Source organism: Lissotriton helveticus, chromosome 5_1, assembly GCF_964261635.1.
Source record: "Lissotriton helveticus chromosome 5_1, aLisHel1.1, whole genome shotgun sequence".
NCBI lineage: Eukaryota > Metazoa > Chordata > Amphibia > Caudata > Salamandridae > Lissotriton > Lissotriton helveticus.
Genome location: NC_136065.1, coordinates 1655559819 through 1655585665, shown reverse-complemented (window position 1 = coordinate 1655585665; position 25847 = coordinate 1655559819). Strand labels below are relative to the sequence as shown.

The window sequence follows — 25847 nt, the reverse complement described above, 5'->3', positions numbered from 1 at the left end:
TTGAGTATGGCTCAATATTACGAGCATAGGGAGAATGAGAGTAAAGACAAATCCGATTAAAAGACTAAGGACCTTAAAACCCGAGTATTATTAGAACAGGTGGCCCGGGGACGGGACGGAATTGAGGTGGAAGGGGTTTTGGTCAAAGAGGGGCAGGGAAAGGAAGGGGACAAGTAGGACCCGCTGTTGCTTTAGGTCATATTCAGTGTGCTTATTGTAAGCAGGAAGGGCACCAGCGAGCTCAGTGTCCTTTCCTTCTGGCACAGAACGGAGCTGTGAGAGGCAGAGATAGAGGAAGGGTGGCATTGATCGTGGAGATATGAGAAGAGTTTAAGTAATACGAGGTGAGTCTAAAGGAAATTTTTTGATAGAAACAATGGGAGGCAGTATTACAATGAAGATTATGGAACGAACGAATCAGATGGATACTTTTATGCATAGGACAGCCACGGACAGAGAAGGAGCCACGTGTCAGTACTTGTTGACCAGAAGGGGCCTTATGTTAAAAGACAGATAATGGGAATTTCTGAAAACTTTTTAGTGGATACGGGTGCAATGAATAGCTCGATTGCTCGCTCATTGGTCCCAGGGGCTTCTCTGTCCGGGCAAAATATTGTTTCAGTTGGATTTTCTGGTGTTCCAGTGGTGAGCCCCATTTCAAAGCCACTTTTATTCACGATAAGTCCAGTTACAGTAGATTCTCCAATTTTGTTGACGTCGCAATGTGGGAAAAACTTATTGTGGTTGGATCTGTTAAAAAAGATGCATGCTAAAATGTATTGTTCTCCGGATGGAGTATATTTAACGGTTCAGTCACCAGAACAATGTGCTAAGCAGAATGTCATGAAAAATTACCAGCTCCCTCCGGAGCTGGCGCCATTCCCTCTGCGCTGTGGGCAACTGGCGATACTGATGTAGGTTTATTGAATATCCCACCAGTTTCCATTACCTTGAAACCAATTGTTCGGTTGCCTCATATTCCGAAGTATAAAATATCCCCAGCAGGTGAAAAAGCATTAATGTCGATAATTCAGGATTTGATTGATAAGGGCGTGGTGGAAAAGACAGCTTCTAATACTTGTAATAGCCCCATATTACCGATTTTGAAGAAGGCTCCTATAGCGAGCAGTCCTAATTATGCTGATACGTGCCACTTTGTAATTGACCTCCGAGAGGTTAATAAGGCGGTAGTGCTACAATATCCAGTGGTTTCAGATATTACAACGGTACTTACTATGATTCCCCCTATGGCTAAATATTTTTCAGTTATTGATTTAAAGAATGCTTTCTTTAGCATTCCTATATATCCTGAGGGCAGACATATTTTCGGCTTCTCGTTATCAGGCCGCAGCTTTAGATTTTGCCGTGCTCCTCAAGGCTATACAGAGAGCCATAGTATTTATAGTCAGGCTTTGAAAGTAATTTTGGATGAATTGACTTTACCTCCAGGAAATGTTCTCCTCCAGTTTGTCGATGATTTGCTGGTGGCGTCCGATACAGAGGAGGGCTACAGAGAAGCTACTGTTAAACTGTTGTCCCATCTAGCAGCCCATGGAAATAAAGTATCTCTTTCTAAATTTCAATATTGTCGACAGGAGATGACCTACCTCGGTCATCTACTGTCGAAAGAGGGGAGGAAGTTGATTCCCGAACGTGTGTCTACTATTTTTAACATGCCTGTTCCTCTTACTCAACGAGATGTTCGTGCATTTCTTGGCATAACCTCTTACTGTCACCAGTGGATTCCTAATTTTTCTCTTCTTACTAAACCATTTTTTTATTTGATTACGAAAGAAGTGCATGAACCCATACCTTGGACGGATGAATGTCAGAAAGCTTTTGATTCTTTGAAAACTGCTTTTAGTTCTGCACCTGTTTTAGGAACTCCTGACTACCGGAAGCCTTTTGTACTTTACGTGCACGAGGTAGACGGTTGTTCACTTTCAGTGTTAACGCAAGGATTTGGTGGTAAGCAAAGACCTTGCGCTTTTTTTTTGGCAGTATTGAATCATGTCGCTAGAGCACTTCCTAGCTCTCTGAGGGCTACTTCAGCAGTGGCGGTGGCCATTAGACAGTCGGAAGGACTAGTTCTAAATTCTGACCTCACAGTGACGGTACCATATGCTGTGGACACGCTTTTGAATAAAACGAAGACATAGCACCTTACTAGTACGTGTCTTACTGGATAGGAATTGACCCTGGTTGCTCCCCATATCACTATCAAAAGGTGTGCCACTCTGAACCCAGCCACATTACTACCCCTCCCTTCGTATGAACTAAATAATGACATACATGATTGTATATTTTGGACAGAAGAAGAAAACGGAGGGACGGGGGGGACCTCACAGACACGCCCCTATCCGAAGCCCAAGGGGGGTTGTATGTGGATGGCTCTTGTTTTAAGTTACCAGATGGCACAACGACAGCTGCGTACGCAATTACTACTCTGCATACTGTAGTTGAAACGTCTCGAGTTCCCTATCATTCTGCACAGGCAGCTGAGCTAATAGCCCTGTTACGAGCATGTGAGCTGAGTGAGGGACTGGTGGTAAATATGTATACTGATAGCCAGTATGCCTTTGGCGTGGCTCATAGTTTTGGGAAGCTGTGGGCGGAAAGGGGATTCTTCACTTCACATGGCCAATGAATACAACATGGCCCTCTGATATTAAGGTTGTTAACTGCATTGACCTTGCCCGGGAAGGTAGCAATTGTTAAATGTAGTGCCCATAAAGCCATAGTGGACACTGTGGGAGAAGGAAATGCTTTCGCTGACCAGACTGCAAAAGATACAGCTAGATCTAAAATGTCCCCTATGTATGTAAATTCAGCCAGGTGGGTGGAGGAGTCTGATATGTTTGATAACACCATGGAGAGTGTCTGAGAGATGCAGAAGGAAGCTACCACCGATGAACTGGCCCGATGGGAAAATGGAGTAGGGAGGTTGGATGATAATAGTTGCTTGGTTGATTTAAGTGAAAAACAGCAATGGATGCTTCCTAATGCTTTTGTTAATGCTGTAGTGACAATGGCACATGAGACCGCTCACATAGGAGCAAAAGGAATTTGTAGTCTATTAGACCCAGTTTGGAATAATCCCAATATTTCAAAAATTGCCACTCATCTGGTTAAACATTTCATGGTTTGTTTACGACATAATCCTGGAGGGAGGGAACATGGCCTTAGTGGGAATTTTGCACCACCCTCTTTACCTTTTGAGGTGCTCCAAATGGATTATATCCAACTGGAGAGAGTGAATAACCTGAAGTTTGTCCTGGTAGTGGTTTGTGCCTTCAGTAAATGGGTAGAAGCGTACCCTACCAAGGAAAATACTGCCCTGGAAAATGCAAAGACCCTAATCAAGGAATATTTTCCAAGATATGGTGTCCCTCGGGTCATTTGGTTGGACAACGGGACCCACTTTAATGCTGATCTTATCAGTCATATATTTGTAATGGATTACATATAAATCAGAAATGTCATGCTACTCGACATCCTCAGTCAGCTGGGTTGGTTTAAAAATATAACGGGATTTTGAAGTTAAAGATGGCTAAAATTCAGGAGAGTACCAGGCTGTGGTGGCCAGATACCTTGCCGTTGGCCCTCATGTCCATACATATGACCCCCCATTCCCGTTCAGGTCTGTCCCCATATGAGGTCATTTTTGGATGACCAGCTAATGTCTGGAGTGTTCCTCGTCCGAGAAGATTTAGAGAATAGACGACCCAATGATGACAGATTATTTGTACGCATTGACTAAAGATCTTCGTTCTATCCACCAACAGGTATTTCATACATTGCAGCCCCTGTCGGAGGGTCCAGGACATCGTTTGGAGCCCGGCCAGTGGGTGATGGTGAAGAATTATCAGCAAAAATCGAGTCTTGAACCTAGGTGGACGGAACCGGTGCAAGTCTTATTGGCCACCCGAACAGCAGTGAAGGTGACCGGACGGAAGCATTGGATCCATGTGGCCCACGTCAAAAGGGTGCCTCTCCCTTTTCCATTTGATCACCTGAATTCGGAAGGAATAATGACCGAGAAAAGTGAAAGAGTTCCTTGTGTGGTTCCTTTTTCCGACTCCCAGGAAACTGAAGGGCAAGAGAGGGGAGCCGAGAGTACGAGAGAGGCCGCATCACCGAGTGCGGAATTGGCCTCTGAATCTGTTGCTTCAGTTGTTGAATGAAAGGTTCATGGAAAATTTGGCACCTTGGATGCTTCTACATCTGTTCTGTTTAATGATCAAGAGTTGCTGGGTCGAGCTCGATACAACCTGCGGCCCAGAAACCGACACGATACCCCCAATAATTGTAGGAGATAGGGAAAGACTTTAGTAGCAGGGACTTGTTAGAGAATTTGGGGGTACTGAGCGAGACACTGGACTGAACACGTTGAGAGCTGGAAATTTGTGTTGCTCTGTTCAGAAAGAAAGGAAAGGGGCCAGGTTGTAATTGGAGAAACTAGCGGATGAGAGGATCTGTTCTTTTGATGAACGATAGGAGCCTGCCTGTGAGGCTCTAGACGGACACAGGAAAGAAGTCCCCTTAGGCAGAAAGGACGGCGAATTTTCAGAATAGTTTGGACTTTTAGTTAGGATGTATCCTTTTGGTCGATTTATTCTCGAGGAGGAGCATCCTCTTGCTCCTCGATATATGCATATCTATGTACCTGTATTTTCATCATGGACAACCAGAGTGAAGGTTGCTTTCATGATCACTATTGCAATGTTGTTTATTGTGATAATGAGTGTTTTATTTATATTTAGAATTTCATCACCCCATGCATACTGTGATAGGGACTCCTACCCCGCCACTAGAGCACCACTTCTTTACGTTAGCCCCTGACAAAGAAAGACATCGTCAGACCTATGTCAAGAATGTATTTGTAGAAATGCTGCATCAGACTCACAGTGCTACTAATACGACCAACTGTTGGGTTTGTGGATTATTACCTTCTGTAATGCCTCGACACGCTCTTTTCATCTCATTGCCTTTATTCTATTTAGGAAGTTGTGAGGCCTGGTTTAAATTGTTAAGTATGATGTACTTACATTACACTGTAGACGCTTCTCGATATACATAGAAGGACTATGAGCCTATTTTGACTTATATAGAAGTACACCAAGGTTTCGATCCACAAGGAAATAATGGGGAGGGGTCCTTGGACCCCAAGGCTTGTATGAATATGTATACCGAATATGAGAATGTCACATGGTTAAAAATGGAGATATTGGATTTGTTGAATTTAATTTTACCCAGTCTTTCCAACACTTTCAGGATCGAAATATCACTGATGACAATAAAATTCCGGTGCCCATATTGAATAGTACTTCTGCATTTTGTGTACAAGGAGCAGGACATATTCCTGTAGGAGATGGTCAGTGTAATTACACCTATCAACTACGTATTTTCAGTAGTCCGCCATTGATAATGCCCCCTAATGTATATTTTGTTTGTGGAGCGAACGCATATACTTGGCTTCCCCGGGGATGGATGGGTCGTTGTTATTTATCCTTTCTATACCCACCTGTATACATAGCTGCCTCAAATTATCATAAAGATCATAGGTTAGATGGACCAGGGTCCCTAATAAAAAGAGATAAAAGAGAATTAGGTATGTCAGAAGTAGATCAAACTGATACCCCCGAGCAACACCTTGTTGATATAGTAAAGGGAGTGTTTCCGATATGGGGACCCATAATAACTAGTAAGGAAGTGAGACGATTATCCAGGGTAGTTGAAAGAGTCATTAATACCACTGCTGGTAGGTATACTGACCAATTTGACCGTAGAGCTTCAGGCTACGAGACTCGTCTCGCTTCAAAACCGTATGGTGTTAGACGTCATCCTAGCAGATCGAGAAAGAGCTTGCCGCGTCATCGGCAGCTCCTGTTGTGTATTCATCCCTGATTCCGCCCCTTCAGTCCCTTTGGCCATAAAGAAGCTACTCCGAGTAGCATCAGAGATACATGCTGATACAGGAAGTTGGTCCCTCTCTGGTTGGCTTTGGGACCTACTGTCAGCCTGGGGGTGGAAGATTTTGATGATATTAGTAGGTATGGCGGATGTCATCTTTACTTGTTGTCTATGTATACATTGTGGGCCTGCCTGTTGTTCCTATTGTGCCAGGAGAGTATCTTCTGCTCTGGTACCGTCACCATCAACGAAGGAAAAGTCTCAGATGGTACAACAGGAAATTAGAGATTTGATGCAGATGAGGGTATCTTTGAGGATTGATTTAACTACATCACGCTAAAAGGGCGGTTGTGAAAGACAGAATTCCTTTTACCGGAGTTGCTAACACTATATTTGTTAGCATGATGTAGCTGCATAAATATATATCCACAGTTACGCATCATTTTATGTTAGTACCCAAAGGTAGTTTTCGTTCCTTGTAAATAGGTTGAGTTGCATCATAGTTAGAGAAACCGCACAGACTCCATTTTGAGTTTGTCGACTCGGGCCTGGGTAGCGATCACATGTGGTTCCCCCTATTACCGGTCAGGTCCCAATTAGTTGAGTTACAGGACAGCTGAATTCATGACTGTTTTCCTTGCTCCAAGGCGCAAGGTCGCAACTGGCTTTAAAGACGATAAGCACATTCTTGCCGGCGCCGGGCTGTTACTCCCATGTACCGAGACGAAAGGGAGTTACCCTTTCTGACCTTCCTTATAATAGTATTAACAGACGTCTGAGCTATCTTTGTGTGCCATATATGGTCCTTCCTTGAGATCTCGTACCTATTGGTAGAATGCCAAATATGGTTATTTCATGTAGTGTGTGTTTTGTATAAAGGATTGGTCTCATGTGTAATTCGGCAGTCTTCTCAGCGCACTGACTGGGTGTGGACGAGGGGGCTCCTCTGCGCAGAGTCATTTGATAATAAACGATTGCCTTTTCTTCACTGCCAACTGACTGGTTATTTGATAACATATATATTGGGCTATCGGTAAGTGTGGCCCTGTTCGATATTTTTCCACTACTTCATGCCCTTGACAGTGCTGCCAATGACAGTACCAACACAACTACTAACCATCACAATCCTACAAGTGTGACTATTTGAGAACACACAAAGATATGAGAATGACTTAAGCAACAGCTTTCAACCATTTCTAATGTATATTAATTTAATAAACAACTGCTGTGCTCATTTCAAAATGTTTCAAACAGCACCACCATATGGCAAACTATCATAAATGCTTGACAATTAAGTGCTGGTGCTGGGCACCGGAAACTATCGGCTCAAACGAATTGCTCTCTACAATACTAGAGATTACTAAAAACCAGTTGTTTGAGCAGCTGTTGTACATAAGCCAAACACTTTGAAGCGGAGTATGTGCGCATGGGGAATGACATGGAAAGCACACAGCACATTGTTGTAAAACAGGACTTGATGTTTTGAAGCAAGCATTTCTTAATACATGGGTAAAATGTAGAACAATAGTGTCAGGCCATTTATAGTAGACACATTTTCCCAATTTAAACTGAGTACTGATCTATCATCCAATACCAACATAGGACTGTTGCTCTGGATGGAACTCCAAATGCAATATTTCGTGCACCAGCTAAACTCTGTGCTTCTAAAACAGTGAACCACAGCTAGTGTACAGGCCATCACGGATATCGACGCAGAGACAAATAATGGCTATCGCAAATACAACATCAGGTAAAACCAATGGTTCAGAAATACTGTGCTATATTTTAGACGGGATTTGTACCAATTAGGTGAATGGAGGAGGGTTTAAAGATTGATGGCAAAATCAGAGAAGGGTCTCTTTGCATCTTGTGAAAATGTATTGTAGACCTTTCTATGTTTTCAAATGATAAATTAGTTTGTTGATGTATAACAGTGATGATTAGGATTGCTCCCAACCTTTTGATGCATTTCTAATAATAACTCGTTTTGAAAATACCTAATGATGTTCCTAATCCTGATATGTAAACATACATACTTAAGCTCTAACCGATGCAACAAGCCTTTGTGATTTCTTGCATCACTTTATACTAATATCCAATGAATGCTCATTCATTAAAACCAGCCCTGTAATACTGTTTGGTAGAATAAGATTCTCCTAATAGTCACTCAATATTTTCACTTGATAATGTAGAGTCACTAAGAGCTCTACTTTTGATATATCCACAGATGTTCTTTAGGAGATACAAGTCAGTTAGAGCTGTGTTCTAACAACCTAAAGTTACTTTGAGCTTTTGGCAATACACTGAGTCCCACAGAATACTGATTTTGATAATCACAAGAAACTCCGTTATCTTCTCCCAATACAAGACACATTCAAAGGTCAACCGTAACAACCAGTACCCATTGTCACCTTGGTAATACAGAGTCAAGTGGAGCTCTACCCTTGATGATACAAAGCCTCAAGGTCAGGGTTCCGCTGTGAAAACCTGCATTTGCTGCTTAAAAAAAACATATTCACATAATATTCTGCTCTTGGCGCTGCTTAGAATGATGAATGGCCTGCTTTGGAGTTTCGAGGATGGGTACTCTGTCACATGTAACTGATATCCTTTCCGCTTCACACAAGTGCATTATTAACTCACTTAGAATCAGGTAGACAGAATATCTGTTCCATTTGCGATGTATTACCCATCCACCAAAATCAGAATCAGGCCCTAAGAGTCATGTTCTATAAAATATCCACATTACTTCAAAGTTCTCTTTTTGATAGCGCCCAGTTTCAGTGATACCAATGTTTATGATAATATCTGGGATCTGTCAGAGGTTTGCCAGTGATGCTATCAAAAATTACAGTAGAGCATGTGAGGAGGAGAGGAGAAGGAAAAACACCCTAAAACACAGCCTCCATAACGATTCTATCTGTACCACAAACGTTCTACAGGGTACCGAGATACCGGAAGCAACGTTCAACGGCACAGAAATTTGTCACTCCCTAAGAAAGGTGAAGATAATTCCATTAGTTGGCGATCATCAAAATATAGTGTTGATTTCCGTGTTATAGTAGGCTAGGTCCTCACGTACCCAAGAGTGGTAAGCTTCATCAAAGGGCCCATTACTCTGTTGTGTCAGATATTTTGGTAAGAGTGGGCTCAAACTTAAAAGTTGAGGAAGGTCTTTCAGCTGATGTAGTATGGATGTGCAATTGGGAGTACTATAATAATGATGTACACCTATTAATAGAGGGTGGGGTATAATAGAATACAATAATGAAAAAAATAAAATTATACAGCCAATGATTTAAAACATTTTAAAACTGATCCGACCTCCTTGCACACAATGAACAGCTTCCGTGTATCCTGACCTGGAAGCTGTTTGTTGTGTGCAAGAAGGCCGCACCGATTTTAAAAGGTTTTAAATCATTGGCTATTTAATTGCCAGAACATCTATAAGAGATTTTTCGCCTCACACATTGTTTAAAACATCGGCAAAGACCCTGGGCAGATTTACAAGCCTCCTTTACGCCGACATTGCGTCACTTTTGTGACGCAGAGGCGGCGCAAAAGATGCTTTATGGTGGGGGGTATTTACAATGTGACGCATCTCCCAGATGCGTCACGTTATAAAGCCCTGAGCCAGAAGGAGGCGTTCCATCGCAGGGGGAGCGTTCCGGTGCCGAAAAGCCTCCCAAAAAGGGCTGAGTGAAATCTACAAGATTTGACTGAGTCCCTTTTGGGCCCATGCTGCGTCAAAACCCTGCGCCTGCTTGAAGCAGGCGTAAGGATTGACACAGCATTGTGGAGATAGAGCCCTCCAGAGCATTGCTGGAGCTGCGTCTCACTTGCGATGCAACTCCAGCAATGCACCGCTTTTACGGCACAGACGCATCTGTGCCGTTTTTGCCCCATGGTGATATGCAGGGATGCCCCACTTATTGTAAATCTGCCCCCCTGTTTCTAAATCATATACTGCCCATCAGAGCACATCATCTGGCTATATTGGCTATATTGATGTACCAGTTTATTTTGTGAGTTTGTTCACTATCTGTGAACAAAAATAGTACTGTGGCATCTATGAACAGAACTAAATGTATAAAGTGTTCACCTTAAAAGTTTTTGATGAGTGGAACATTTCCAATTCCTCACATCTTACACATTTGCTTCGTCAAACAGTATAGTGAAATTCAATATTAAAATCGCTTTAAATTGTTTTAGAAAACTGTCCTGAAGAAGGTGTACAATTAACTACTCACTGAAACGTAGCGTTAACAACTTTGTTTTCTTGTGATAGTGGATTTTATTATGAGATGTTTTTAACCTTGATTGTGTACTGATTTGCAACTACATTTTAGATGCTTTATTTTATTTTGTATTACTTTTCTATGTTGCACTGACTTACTAGTTTTGTATAGTATATGATTGTATGAATTTCTGATTTCACCCTGAGCACCAGCACTCTAGATTACCTTAGAAGCAAAATTAATTATAAGTAGGGACTTGCTTGCTTTTTTGAATGTTTTACAATCCTGCCACCAAATGGAGATGACAGAGAAAGCTTTTTTCATTTTTTAAGTCCTCCCACAGTTGCACCTAATTAGTACGCCACCAGACTGAGATCACCGATGCTATGCTGAAAACAGTGAGACATGTGATCTTTGGAAACCTCAGCAGGGGTGTTACATCACTGCAAACACATTATTAGTATTTTCCATATCTATATTAGGGTGTGCAATTAATTCTTCTCCACCATAGGAGTTTGCAGTCTTTTTTTGCTACTCGCCTTAAGCTTGTAAAATGGAGTTCCAGCTAAATTCCTCCAACCACCGCATGGTGAAGTATTTTCTTACATGTAGCTCACCAATGGTAAGTTGGTGAGTGGGAGTGAGAATTGGAATCCCCCAAGTGCCATTTACATGCTCTAGGAGGGCACCCGGTGATATTTTCTCAATTCAGGCAGTTATGACCTTCCGCGACCATTCGGGGTGAGAATACTGCAGTTCAAGTAGAAAATCTATATGAGGGGCAGCAAGGAAGCAGCAACCTCTGAAATGCCACGTGGTGCAGTTTGCACAGATTTTGAAGTGCAGAACAATCTCCTGGCACTGAAAATCAGTGTGACAGCGCGATGTGCCAATTTCCATCCTGCTTGCAGAATTTTAGTGAATCTCACTGAGTTTTCAGGTTAGTCTGCAGAATTCGGCGGAATGAAGCTCAGCAAGTTCTGCCCAACCCTAGGGGCTCATTTATGGCCCCTTGCGTCACTTTTGCACCACTGGTGCATCACTTTTTGTGACGCACCAGCAGTGTAAAAAATGGTCCTTGTTGCCCCACATTTACAAAGTGACGCATCTAGGTAGATGCGTCACTTTGTAAACCCCTGCGCTACATTATACCTGCGCCAGGTATAATGTATGCAGGAGGGGTGTTCCCACGCAAGAAAGGGTCATAGAAGTGACGCAGTGAAATCTACCAGATTTCACTGCGCCACTTCTAGGACTCAAATGCGTCAAACTCTTACGTCCGCCTCACAGCAGGTGTAAGACTGACGCAAGCCCTTTCACATGGGGCTTGCCCCATGTGAAAGGACGCATTGCTGGGGTCGCGTCACTTTTGGGACACACTCCAGCAATGCGTCACTTTTGCGCCATACAGATACGTCAGAAATACTGACGTATCTGTAACTCCTTGCAACATGATGCGTCATACAGTAAATATGACACATCAGGTATGTCGCAAGGAGTGCGCACTTAGAAGTGACGCATTGCTGCCTTCATGCAGTGATGCGTCATTTCTCATAAATGAGGCCCCTAGTGTATAGGGCAATCATATTAACAGGCAGTGAATCATGGTACCAGTCTGAGAATCTGCAGGAAAGCTTGAACATCATACAAAATCATGCCACTGATAACCAAATAGATGCAGCAGCAATTGGAATGCCAACATACATACAACCACGAGGCCAGACATTCTCTATCCACCCAGGTAAATAAAATTTAAGGAGTACCACAATGTAGTAGGCGCTATTACAGAAATATCAGGGGGAGCCAATGGAAAAGAAACAAACGTAAAGCCCAACAAGGCATAGGAAGGACCCCCAATAAAATGGGGATGGTCTATTAACACTAGTACTATGAGAAGAAGGTGGGTGGGGGTAATTCAATAGAGGGGCCCAGGTGCCGACTCTGCGGGCAGCTAGCATGTTTAACCCCGGTCAGTGTGTGGTGTGCATATGGCATGAGGTCTCATCGGGGAGGTAGTGGTGCAGTCCTTATCCAATGAGTCTTCACCTGTGATGAAAAGCAGGTGGATACCAGGAGTTATCAATGGACAATCATGCATGATCTAATCCCATGCTTGTGTGTGTTCAGGATTGCACCACCCCTTCTGCACCTCAAGCATTATGATGGCACAGTTGTATTTTGCCTACCTAGATACCTCTAGTATTTGGAGGACCTAGGAGCTTTTCAGGACATGACCATATGTCAGTCGGCGAAAGTTAAAGTAAAGCCCACACATTTTGAGGTGTCAGCCCTAGTATGGGGTTTTGGAAACAGCCCTAGTAGGCAGACAGCTGGGATCCTGCGAGATGTCAGCCAGTGGCTACATTTATAAGAGACAACACTGTTTTTCAAAATGTAGTGAGACATATAGGCAATTCAACACCATGTGCTAGAAATCAGCCACATCCAGATGATATCTAGAACAGGGGTATAGGTCTCCGGAAACATTTTGTTGATACACTTAGGTGTCGGGTATGCTCTGTGAAGGTAGTAAAATTGTATCAACTTAATGTGAGCATTACACGTGGTGCGAGGGATATGGCCAATAAAAGTAGAAGAGTCTTTGTCTGTCAAATCTTGCCCCCATGTCCGAAGACCATGGGTCCTGTAGGGGGGGTGAGATCGTCCTTAGTTTGGAAAAGCAAGGATGTACAGTGGAGCATGATTGCTCATTCCTGGCCAACCGTAGTGCATATAGTCTTAGGACAATTATGTTTAGCAGGTTCCACCCTCTCTTTGCATAACATCCGCTGTATAGTGGCCAACACTGCACCACAGAGAAGGAAATGGTGTGGAGGAATATCATACGTAGTCATCAGGTCTGGGAAATCACACAAAACTAGACCCCAATAGGCACCATACCCCTTCCAGTCCTGTAGCCCAGTTCGTAGTTCCCTGTATGAGGGAGATATAGAATCATTGACAGAGGGAGAGATTAGGTATAGGGCAGTTTCGTGTTGTTGCGTTGCAGCGCCCTGGACCACGCAAACTGGAGGGAGGATAGTAAAGGGACCTCAAGTCCTGCACGGGGTTGAGTATGTGGTATGAGCAGCAAAGCCACCATGGAGGCCTGTGTGAGGGTGAAGCATTGTCTGCTGGCTTGGCCACCCCAACGGAGGTTGTGCCAATGAGCCACTCATTTCAATTGTCTGGCTAAATAATAAAGTTCCATATCTGGTACTGCTAGTCAACTTTTGTCAGCTGGGAGCATAATTTACCCAGTGCTATGTGACAGCGGTCCGTATCCTAAATCCGTTGAATTAGTAAGCCATCCATTTCGGGATCTAGGGAGTCAGACCAGTAGTGTAGCGAAGTAGTGAAAGAGCCGAAGAAGAAATATCATCTTTAATAAGATTATTCCTCCCATCACTGAGAGCGGGAGCGTGCGCCAAAAACATGTAGAGTGACGAACTGTGGCAAGGGTTGCTCTAATATTATTCTTCATCAGCTCCAATTCGGTGTAATATACTTTTACTCAAAGATATTGAAACATAACTGGTTACCTACACAGGGTAGTTTTCACATGCAATGAGAATTCATTGGATTTGTCTCAGCTAACCCTCATTCCAGAATGGTGCTCAAACTTTGCCAATGCGGAGAATGCCTCCTCCACATCAGTACGTTCCCCTTAAGGTTGTCTGCACACAGAGAGACATAAAGTGGTGAATACCCAGCTTGCAACCCTTGGTAATAATGCCCAGTACAAAGTGTGAAAGCAAGTGGCTCCATTGCCAAAGCAAATAATAAAGGCGATAGTAGGCAACCTTGGCAAGTGCCCCTCTCAATTGCGTGTGGTGATTAGATGATGCAGCCAGTCTTCACACAAGCCAATAGGTGTGTGCAAAGAAGGTGTGGCATGCCAAATAATCTGTCACCCACTCCCATGTTAGTCATAGTGGTACAAGTAGTCCCAGTGCAGGGGTCAAAGGCCTTCTCAATATCAAGAGCCATGACAAGGTCTTTCGGGTGGTCACTTGGTGCAGAGTGCATAACCTGTATCAATGCACAGACATTTCTTGCAGTGTTCCAGGCAGAAATTAATCCAGACTGATCCTCATGGATTAGGCTCCTGACATGGGGGAGCAGTCTGGGCAGCAGGAATTTGCTCAATATCTTATCATCAAAATTAAGAATAGACAGGGGTCTATAAAATTGAATATCTTCTCTGGCTTAACCCTCTTGAGAGCCACAGGAAGTGTTGGAGGGAGGAAGCCAGTGTTCCTGGCTGTGTTGAACAGTTTAGTCAATGTCGGAGCCAAGGCGTCAATATATGTCAAATAAAATTCTATGGGGAAGTTGTCTGTGTCATGGACCTTGCCTCAGGCCAGTGCCTTGATGGCCCCTTTCACTTATTGGACCAATATTTGCTCCCCATGACAGGTGCTGCTGAGACAGGGGTTCTGTGTGGCCTAGATGTAATCATCCATAGGTTGGCTTGGAACCCGTCATGCCTAGCACAATACATCGCAAAAACCTCATTCATTTCAGTTTGAGTATACACTACCTTTTTTGCAGATGCACATATCTTCAGGTTCTGAGAGGCTCAACGATCAGAGCTGGCAAACCAAGCCAACAACTTTCCTGTCTTATCACGTTTGTCATGCGCTTTCGTAACATAGGCTTTATAGTCATAAGCCCAGAGGCGCTCAATTAACATCAGTAGTTTCTCTTGTTCGAGCCATAGTTGGTCCTAATGAGCAGGGTTACTGCACTGAGGCAACTCCAGGTCTGCCAGGAGATTCCCCGTGCTGCTTGAGTTCCCTGTGCGTCTAGACTTGGATCCCAATGACATTAGATATAAACTTCAAGCACCTTCCACTCAGCAAAGGGCGAAGAGGCCATGCCTTCATTTTCCACAAAGTGGACATGGATCGCAGCCCCCAGTCCTGCCCGGAAACCAGGGTCATCAAGTGTTGGAACGTTCACTCTCCAGGACTTTATGGGGGTATGACATGGCCCCAAGCACAAGTCAGTAGTAGAGGGTTATGGTCTGAATGAGTTTTATCATGACATTTAGTCTGAGTGACCCTGCTATGTAACATGGCAGTAAACATAAACTAGTTGCTGGCCCCACACTTTGACTTTTTATCTCCAAAAGTAAGAGAAACAAACAAAACCTAGTCTTATGTTTGTTGGGTATATTTATTTTTACCCCTATGAATTTATTTTCAAAGTACTACTTTCAATTTTTCATGAATGAGAAACACCACTGTACATTAAATACACATTTACACATATATACAAAACCACTTCACATTATACATATATACACATTATAAACAATCTTCTTCTGTAGACCACTACTTTTTTATCCACAAATAATTGTTCTTTGCAAGATAAATGTCAAGTATAATAACCACAAAAAGTGAGCAAAGTCTTGCTAAAAGAAAGATCAAATGAAACTTTGAAGAATTAAATCAACGTAACAATCAATGCAATCCTTTTGTCTTTCTTTATGCCAATTATTTGTGGATAAAAATTATTTTAACGTGTATCTGCAACCACTAGTGGCAGCACTATCCGCTCTGGACTGTCAAGTATTTAATTATGCAGATGACACTCAACTTATTCTGCAAATTAATAATTCCTCGCTAGCTCAGTCCAGCGCCCAGAACATTCTCAGATATACGTGAACTGGATGACAACTAATTCATTAAAAGTCAACCCGGGCAAAACTGAGATCCTTGTGATCTCCTCTAAGGGTAACCCCTGGAATGACATATTTTGGCCGTAGGAGCTTGGTATTGCCCCGAGGCCAGCGCAGGTCATTAAAATTCTGGGCATTAGGATAGACGCCAACCTCTCCTTGATCAATTAAGTGTCCTCGGTGGTTGGCACCTGCCTGAGTCTAATGCAACAGTTGCAGAAGCTGGATCTCCTGCTTTCACCTACCACTCTTAAAATGATCGTATCTGCCACGATCGTGTCCAGATTAGACTATGGCAATGCTTTGTACATTGGTCTCCCCGAGAAATTAATCAGCAAGTTGCAGGTGATCATGAACGATGCGGTCAGGCAGATTTTTAGGCTGCCTAGATGGCCTCATGTCACCCCTTTGTTGCACAAGTTACATTGGCTGCCTGTTAAACAGCGAGCCAAGTTTAAGGACCTTTGCATTGCCCATTAAGCCATTTTTGGTCATGCCCAGGGCTATATCAAGGAACGTCTGATGAACTATGTTCCGGAATGCCCATTGCGATCTTCGACTGCAGGTTTTTTGGCCCTTCCAAGAGTCAAACTGGCATCAAAAGGTGGCTGAGCGTTCTCGGTCCTAATTCCCCGAATCTGGAATAAATTACCAGAGAACCTTCGGAAGGGCTCTGCCCTCCTTTCCTTTAGGAAAGGTTTTAAGACTTATTTGTTTAGGGAAGCCTTGGATACAGTATAATTCTGCATGTTTCTGGGAATCCTGTGGCTATCTGAGTTTTCTCTCCAAGCGCTAAGAGACCTGCAGCTGATTATGCGTTATATAAGTTATAATTAACATAACATAACATGACTGCATATTTTTTCACTGACACTGTTGACTTACCAAACTGATAGCTTTACATGCACATAATGGTATAATGGGAAAATCACACCAGGACTGATGTGGAATGCAGCTTTCCATATGGTAGATGTGTACACTTGATAATGGAGGAGTGCTATTTTCCCTAAGGGGTGATGATGCCATTTAGCTACTTGTCATTATTTGGTGCCACTTTGCTTGTTGTCATACTTACATTGTCATACATCTATCTAGGGACATTGTAGTTCTGTGAGTATGGCACACGGTCATGTGGTACATATTTGGGTGACACATTCCTGAAATGCAGTGTCCATGCCCTGTAGTGTTGTAGGCATATCCCCCAGCTCATTGTATTACATCACATTTTGAATCAAGTCTGCTTATTGTGTGCATTGTGGGATATGCACCTTTTAGCCAGTAAGCTACATGATCACTTTGTTGTGTCAATGCATGTGTTTATGGGATGCAGAATCACTAGATGCTTTCTCACTTGGTGTACACAGGACTGCATATTCTGTATGAGCAAGCAGGAACATTAACTGGAGATGCGGCAGGATGTCTACATTGCCGACTTGCCTTAACAACACACATATACAACTGGTCTGCACTAGCCCATATCTCTCTAACACCAAAATGAGGATGCACTGTGTATGTGACCGATCATGTGCATGAGTAGGAATGCCGCCAGCAATGTCAGAACACATGCACCATTGTGCCCGTGTGTATGAGTTGTGTGCAAGATTGTGTATGTGCAGTAGTGTCACCCTTGATACACCTGCACAATCTTGCACACAACTCAGACATACTGGAACATGCATATGTGTGGTGTTGAGGCAGGGGCCATTTTGACACCCTGCTGCATCTCCAATCAATGTGGCCCTTTGCTCTTTCATGTAGCCTTTATTGTGTGGTTTGATATCATACATGGACTATAATTGGTAGACTTTTATGTGTACATTTCCAGGTCTGTGAGCTCACCAAAATCTATCTTGAAATGTATTGGTTGAGTAGGGTAATATGTTTCTCTACCACCAGGGCCAAGGGTATCCAGGACATGCTCCACAGTCCTTGTGGTTGTGCACTGCAAAATATTTAATTGTGCATGGGTGCCATTATGCCAATCTCCCCCGTCCCCCCAGTTCCTGGTTATTACTTACCCTGTTGGTGTTGTGTCTTGTCATGTTGAGCAGTATCCTGACCTGGAACTCCAACCACTGTCTCCTCGCTGATTACTGCGGACACCTATTCCTCCAACGCATCCAGCTCCTCGTGTTGCGCTGGACTACCACCTCCAGTCTGCATTGCTGATTTCAGATTGGTTTTAAGTTTCTGCGTGGTCTCGCACTTAGCATCATGCCACCACTTCTTGCAGTCATCCACTGTCCTCCTCACCTCTCCGACAGCATTCACCTTGGCTTCAAAGGACTACAATATTGCATTTTTTGTGACACTGTGGAGTTGCCAAAAAGTTGTTGTTGGTTTTCTGTCACCTCCACAATCAAGACCTGGCTTTCCTGCTGACTGAACCGAGTCTTCCTCTTTCTCTTCTCATTGCCCTTCCCCTGGGTCTCTGGCTGGTCCTCCTGGGTGTTTGGGGGGGTAGTTGTTGGCTTCTGTACTGGGTCCAGCTTCCTCCATGGTTCTTCTCAATTTCTTTCTTTTTTGTTTGTGTGTTTGGGCTGGTTAGCAGGTGTTTTATAGTGTGTTTTCCAACCAAACGTGAAAAATGCAGACCTGGGGCAAATTAGTGTGCGGTTCCTGATTGCTAATTGGCCCATCGCTGTGCTGCAAAATCTTACACAATCGGACATTTCACCCAGTGGGGAAAACTAAATGCAGTTAGCGGCGTTTCCTGTGGTACATGGAAATAAAACCACGCACACTAACTGAGGTTAGCGATAATTTTCGCCATTTCTTGCGAATATACCCCTAAGTGTCTTTGCAGGAGTCCCACATTTAAGAACTCTCCTGGGAAGCACTACAGATGCTGGTGTTTTCTGAAAGCATTCTGAAAGCATTGGTGATGGACACAAAAGATGGATACAACCAGATTTGAAAGGCTGTTTGCGTTAAAGCGAGGGATGAGTGCTGGGAAACTGGTAAAATCTGCTCTGCCGGCCATTGGCAGAGTTTTTTTTTGTTGCTGAACTCCGTTTTCTGAGTGGAACGCGCAGTGCAACAGCTCCATGAACTCCGTTGGTGGAGAGGAGTTTGCTGCCCCGCCCCCCTAAATTACTCCATCGGCTAGTATGGTCCCAAATGAAATTCTCACCTTAGGACAGGCTGGTCTCAAGGATATAGTTGGATCCAACTCTAGATGGTCTTACCAGAATATGTCTAACCTGGAACTAGTGGCTGCCAAGTCACTGGCCAATGAAACCAGCATCATATTCAAGCAAGCTGACAAAGGTGGGACAATTGTTGTAATGCCAACCATTGACTATAACAAAGTATGCTTATGCCAATTAGCGAAATGCAAATACTAGAATCCCATTAATCAGGACCCCACCGTGTGTCTGAGTACCCATATCAGCTTCAAGGTTACAGTAGCTCTAACCTAGAGCTGGATATGTAAGAATGAGGACAGATTTTTGGTCAATCCCTACCCCAAGATACCTTACTTTTACATCCTCCTGAAAATACATAAGGGGGTAACCTCTAGTCACAAAGACACTGTCCCTTCTGAAAGACACCAGGGATATGTTTAAACTCATTAAATAGTCCAACAACATGCCTAATATTGACTTCATAGTGATCCTTGATGTATAATATAACATGGGTGTTTGTAAAGCACGTGTTCACCCAAGGATATCTTGGCTCTGAATCACAGATGTTTAATGTTACCCAAAGGTATACATTTTTTTCAACCTCAGAAGGGTGAAAGGCTGAGTGGACCTGCTGGGAATTTAACCTGTGACCATGAGGTAGAACACAGGCCCCTAAGGTACACGTATTGGTCCACTCAGCCACCAGACCCAGCTACGCCAGTATCCCCCAAAACGCTACCCTAGAAGTGATTAAGATTACTCTTTTGTTCAAGGACTGGCCCTTAGCTACCCCGATCAATTTAACCCCTTGTGTGCTGGTGACGAGCTCAGCTCATCATGAGGGACGGTTGAGCTGCCCTCATGACGAGCTGAGCTCGTCACAGCCGTTGGAACGTTTGCACGCGGGGTTTATTTCCCCGCTGTGCTGACCATTCGAAAACGTGTGTGGCTGTGATGAGCTCAGCTCGTCATGAGGGCAGCTCCGCTGTGCGTCATGACGAGCCAAGCTCGTCACCTGTACAGCGGCGCAGCGAGTGCCCCCCTCCCCCTGCACAGCGGGGGGAAAACACCCCGCAGCGAAGGGATTAATTGCACTAAAAGAACAACTTCTTTTGGTTCAGTGACCAGCTATACCATCAAACTCAGGAAGCCTCCATGGGAAGTTCCTTTGCGCCCAGGTTAGCATGCTTATACATGGTCAACTTTGTAAAGGAGAACATTTATAGTGATAATAATCCCTATATGACCAACATTCTCCTTTGAAAATATGCTGATCTTCTGGCAGGGAGATATAGAAAATTGCCACACCTTTGGTAACTGGGCAAAGACTCTTAACACTTTTCTGAGATTCACCAAAAGCATATCTGGCCAGAATCTCCCCTTCCTTGACATTTGTATCACCATAGTTAATGGCAAACTGATGACCACAACTTACAAAAAGCCAATAGATGGTATTAGCCTGGTACTATACGGTAATCATCCTAAATCTCTGAGGGACAACCAGCCAATGGCCTATTTTTGTGACTTTGTCACAACTACAGTACTACAGCTGACTATAACCATCAGGTGGAACAACTTACTTAATACTTTCAAGCCCATCAATACCCACCCCACTCCATCAAACTGGCATGGGAGAGGGCCAGAAACAACAATAGGGCAGCCCTACTGGAACCCCGCACACAAACACATGATAACATCTTAACCTGTGTCACCACCTTTAACCCAGTATACAATAAAAATCAGCAAGCACAGGTCCATCTCGAACACAGGCACACTAGATCACCCAACCCCAGGTTTTGCCTTCAAATGTTCTAGTAACATAAGGGACATGATATTCCACTCTAGACCACGGAAAGCCTGAAATCTACACAATGTGCCATGTGGGACATTCTCCCACTCACTGGACATTACCCTTGTGGCTCGTGTGGCATCTGTGATCTGACAGTTCAAACAAAAGAAATAATCTAATCAATCAATCAATCAGGAACTTGTAGAGCGCACTACTTACCCATGAGAGTCTCAAGGCGCTGGGGGAAAAAGGGGGGGTCCGCTCCTGGTCACACAGCCAGGTCTTCAGTAGCTTCCTGAAGGTCAGCAGGTCTTGGGTCTGATGTAGGCTCAGTGGGAGGGTGTTCCAGGTCTTGGCGGCGAGGTGGGAGAAATATCTTCCACCAGTGATTGTTCTTCGAGTGCGAGGGACAGTGGCGAGGGCGAGGTTGGCAGAGCGGAGCTAGCGGTTGGGGATGTAGAAGAAAAGTCATCTGTTGAGGTAGGCTGGGCCGATCTTGTGGAGTGCCTTATGTGCGTGGATGAGAAGTTTGAAGGAAATCTTCTTGTTGATGGGGAGAAAGTGCAGGCTTCTCAGGTGGGGGTGATGTGGCTGTGGCGTGGTACATCGAGGATCAGGCGTGCAGAGAATTTTCGAATGCATTGCAGTTGTTTGATGAGCTTGGCCAGGGTTCCTGCATAGAGGGCGTTTCTTCTTTCTTTCTTTCAGTAATCTTTATTTCGGCAATCTGCCATAAAAGATACAATAAAATTGATACACAAAAAAAAAAACCATACTTTCAGCCCATTAGTAAACCATGGAGGTAAGCAATCCGTCGCATGTTCGGGAGAGCAGTACAAAATCAGTGCTTAATGCTACAATGCTGCTAGTACACAAACAGTCTATCATAATACAAAAATAATGCTAAAACACGTTAACAATATAAGATAAAAGTTGGCTCTTACATACAGTGTCATAATTATCAAAATGAATGGCACAAGGGCGGGCAAAATTTAGGGTGTCCTAGAGATTAGGCGGAGTCTCTTATGCCAAACTGCCTCTAAAAACTTCGCCATTACAAACACAGTTACTTTGGTCAAGTCAGTTTTAAGGATTCGAAAAACCTCAGAGCATCTGCGAAACCCTAGGTTCTTGCATAAGGGAGATCCCCCAAGATCTTCTGGCAGCAGTGTAGGCTGGACAAAAAAAGACTAGACAACCTGAAAAATAGACCTCTTGGAGAATATCTCACCACGCCTAGTGTAGAGTTGACCCCAATAGACGATGTCCCAATTCTGTTGAGGGATTGTATAGAAACCCCCTTAGCGTCATCCATGAGTTCTATCCCAGCGAGCAGCTTAACCCCAAGCAAGGTGACTATTGATTTAATCTCTCAACCTCCCCCAGCCCCGAAATCTAGGAAAGCTAAACCTAAGCCAGCTGCAGCATATGGAGTGTTTGGGCCGCCCCCAAACAAACGTAGGAGAAAAGCGAAGGGTCCACAGGGAATAAACAAACTCAAAATCCCCACTCTGAGTTTGGGAAGCCATCTAAACCCCCCACACCGACAGTGATAACAGTGGAGGAGCCACATCCTAACCCTGCTGCACAGGACGGTTTGGCCCCTGGTCGGACGGATAGTGTCGCGCCAACACCACTATTGAAGCTTCCCCTCAGGCCACGTAGACCTAATTTACCACCAGAGGCAAACGACTTCACTGTAGTCATGGCGGGCGTTCCCCCGCTAGAGGTGGGTGAAGCAGAGGATTTTTGTGCCCTAAAAAGTAGGGTAATTAAGTGGTTAAACTTGAATAGACCCTTACCAGTACATTTAAATAACGAAATCATAATGGTTAGAAGGGTTCCATGGGTGGGGAAAACTCGTAAATCCATCATAGGGGATTGCATATTGGTAAGCCTCAGGGACGTTGGAACTGTTACTCACATATGCCAGGGAAAGAATAGATCGCAGGTGTCAACCATTCAAACCCTTCATGTGTCTTTCTTCTTTCCCCCTATCCCTGTCCCTGCCCCTGCACATACGCTTCGTACCTACGATAACTGGGAAAGGGTCGGTCGGAGAGGTGATTGTCACGAATTTAACCCTAGGCCAGTTTCCAGGCGCCGAGAGCCACCCCTTCATACATTCAACCGGTTTCACTGTCTGGATGGCTTAGAGGGGGTAGATTGACAAATGGTTAACGGTCCTCGGGAAGAAGGGGGTAAAGGGGTTCTGAAAGAAGAGTTGGAGGTGCACAGCTCGGTGGCAATGCAAATGCCATCAAGTTGCGGTATGACGCCTGTGCGGGATGAACCCAGGGCAGCAGATATCGGTTGTATAGGAGAGGGACATGGGCCGGATATAGAAAAGACAAGGTGTGAGTTACAAAGGGGGAGCCAGGGGGGAGTGGAGCAGGGGGGCGAGGCATTGAGAATTATCTCATGGAATATAGCTGGTCTGGCTGGTAAATTTGATAACAAAGAGTGGCTCGACTATATCAGGAAATTCCATGTAATTTGTCTGCAGGAGACTTGGGCACTGGAGAATAACTTCCACTTGCAAGGGTATAAGTGTTTTTTTGTACCCGCCCAAAAATCAAGACCAGGGAGAGCCATGGGAGGATTATCTATTTATATAGACTTGGGTCTTCAGGGCAGTTGCTCCTGCCCAGACTGGAACTCCCACAGGATCCAGGCAGTTAGGTTCTCAGGGAAGGGGCTTAGATTTGTAGTTTTTAATATCTACAATAATGAGACAGCGGGAACCCACACCCCTCTTGTCGCTGAATTGGATCACAGGTTGGGTCAGGAAACAACGGGCCAAAAAAAGGGGCAGACACATGCAATGATGGTTATGGGAGACTACAATTGCCATCTGTGCCCGGCACTGGTTCAAAAAAACCCAGACTGGTCCCAGTGCCCCACGGAGAAGGGGCCTCACTTTTCCCATACGCCGACAGGGCTAGCTTTCAGTACGCTCCGGCTCAAGTATGACCTTGAGCATACTATTAACATGATGGGGACGCAGGAGGATGGCACACTTCCACCTACATTTAAGGGCAGAGGGTGCTCATCCTTTATAGACTATATCCTGGTCTCAAGATCCCTGATAAACAAGATAACTAGTGCAGGGATTGAATGGAGTGGTTTCAGTGACCATAACCCTCTCGTCTTGGAGCTGTTGTACAGGGTGGGCCCAAGAAATAGAGCCCAACACACATGCATTGAGAGGGCAACAGATCAAGGCAGGAGACTAAAGTGGTCCAAAATTGACGGGGAAAAGTTTTACAAGGACCTGGTTGACGCCGGCAACTTGGCCATCAATGATTGTTTAGACACAGAGGTTCATGGTCTGAGGCTTCTGGAGGCATTCGTTCAGATCGCCAAGTTGATCGACGGTCTACTAAAGACTTGTGTGCCCTTAAAGAACCACGGGAACCCTCGATGGTTCGATAAAGACTGCTCCAAAGCTTTGAGGGAGCTGAAAAGCTGCCTTAAATCTAAACCAAGGGTCCACCACAATGTGAAGGCGTGCAGAGAAAATTATAAAAAAGAGATTAAGAGGAGGAAACTAGTCTTACAGGCAGAAGCGTGGGCAGATTTAAGAGAAGTTGGGGAAAGAAAGGATCTAGCGGGCTTCTGGAGGATTATTAATAACCCAACTTTCCAGGAAAAAGACACCCCGGAGATAGGGGCCAATATCCTCCCAGAACAGTGGGTTACCCACTATAGGAGCTTGTATAACCACGAGCCTGGCACCACTGCAGAGTTATCGGATATCCCAACTCAGGCTCCACTGGTTGAATTCACTATTAAGGAGATCACCGCAGGGATTGAGGGTTTGACTAAAAATAAAGCCCCGGGGCCTGACGGAATTCCCCCAGATCTGTTTCTGAGTAAAACTGAATTTTGGGCCCCTTTAATGACAAGGGTCATTAATACTGCTATTACCTGCGGCCTGCCTCCGTCCTGGTCAAAAGCGGTAATTGTGCCGATTTTTAAGAAGGGCAATAGGGATGAGCCCAAGTGTTATCGCCCGATTTCCCTGATTGATGTGTCAGCAAAACTTTTGGGAAGGGCAATTCTTAACAGACTGTCCGAGTGGACCGAAGAAAATAACACCTTCTCGGACACTCAATATGGATTTAGGACAGGGAGGTCCACTAGTGACCAATGCCTGAACCTTTACATGCTGACTGCCAAATATACCATGGCTAGTGATGAACCCATTTATATGGGTTTCATGGACTTGGCAGCAGCATTTGATCACGTCAACAGGGAGAAATTGTGGGGCATGATGTTTAGCATGGGGATCGAGAGTGGCCTAATTGACATTTTGAGGGAATTGCACAGTGACACTACGGCTAAGGTCCGTTACAACAGGGAGGGGGATTGACTAACTCATTCCCCTGTATGAGCGGTGTTCGGCAAGGCTGCATCCTTGCCCCTTTTCTGTTTTCCCTGTATATTAATAATTTGGAGCAGTTTCTGTTGGGTTTAAAGGTTGATTGTCCAAGGGTCGGGTCGCGTCATATTCCTGTTCTGCTTTACGCAGATGACGCGGTGCTGATTGCACGTACACCCAGGAGCTTACAAATCCTAATCGATGGATTTGTTAAGTTCATGGGCGCCCTGGACCTTTTTATTAATTTGGGTAAATCCTATGTGCTCCGGGCGGGGAAAAAATCTACTTCCAAATTTACTTATACAATAGGGAGTCACATTGTAGAAGAGGTCAAAACGTTTCCCTATCTTGATGTATTATTTGATGGTGCTTTACAGTTTGATTCCTTGGTGGAGGAGCGTTGTGGTAAAATGATTGCATCTAACGGGGCAATAGCTAGCTATGGCAGGAGGCTAGGAAGATGGTCCCCGGAACAGGTGATGAACTTGTACAGCTCTGTATCATGCTCCAAAGTTATTTATGGGGCTGAAGTATGGGGCTTCGTTAATACCACAAGAATCCAACGCGAAGAAAACAAATATCTGAAATCAATCCTGAGGGTACCTCAAAGTACCGCTGGATGGATTGCCCACAGGGAGTTAGGGAGGCCTTATATAGAAGACCTGGTAAAATTGAGGCCCATAGTAGCCTGGTTAAAAATCTGGGTCAA

The 25847-nt window shown here is 44.4% G+C and overlaps 1 gene segment (V, D, J or C); it reads right to left on the bottom strand.

Annotated features, from left to right (window-relative positions):
* LOC144755687 (immunoglobulin alpha-2 heavy chain-like) overlaps positions 1-25847 on the bottom strand; it is a 1801746-nt gene that overhangs the window by 1177498 nt on the left and 598401 nt on the right.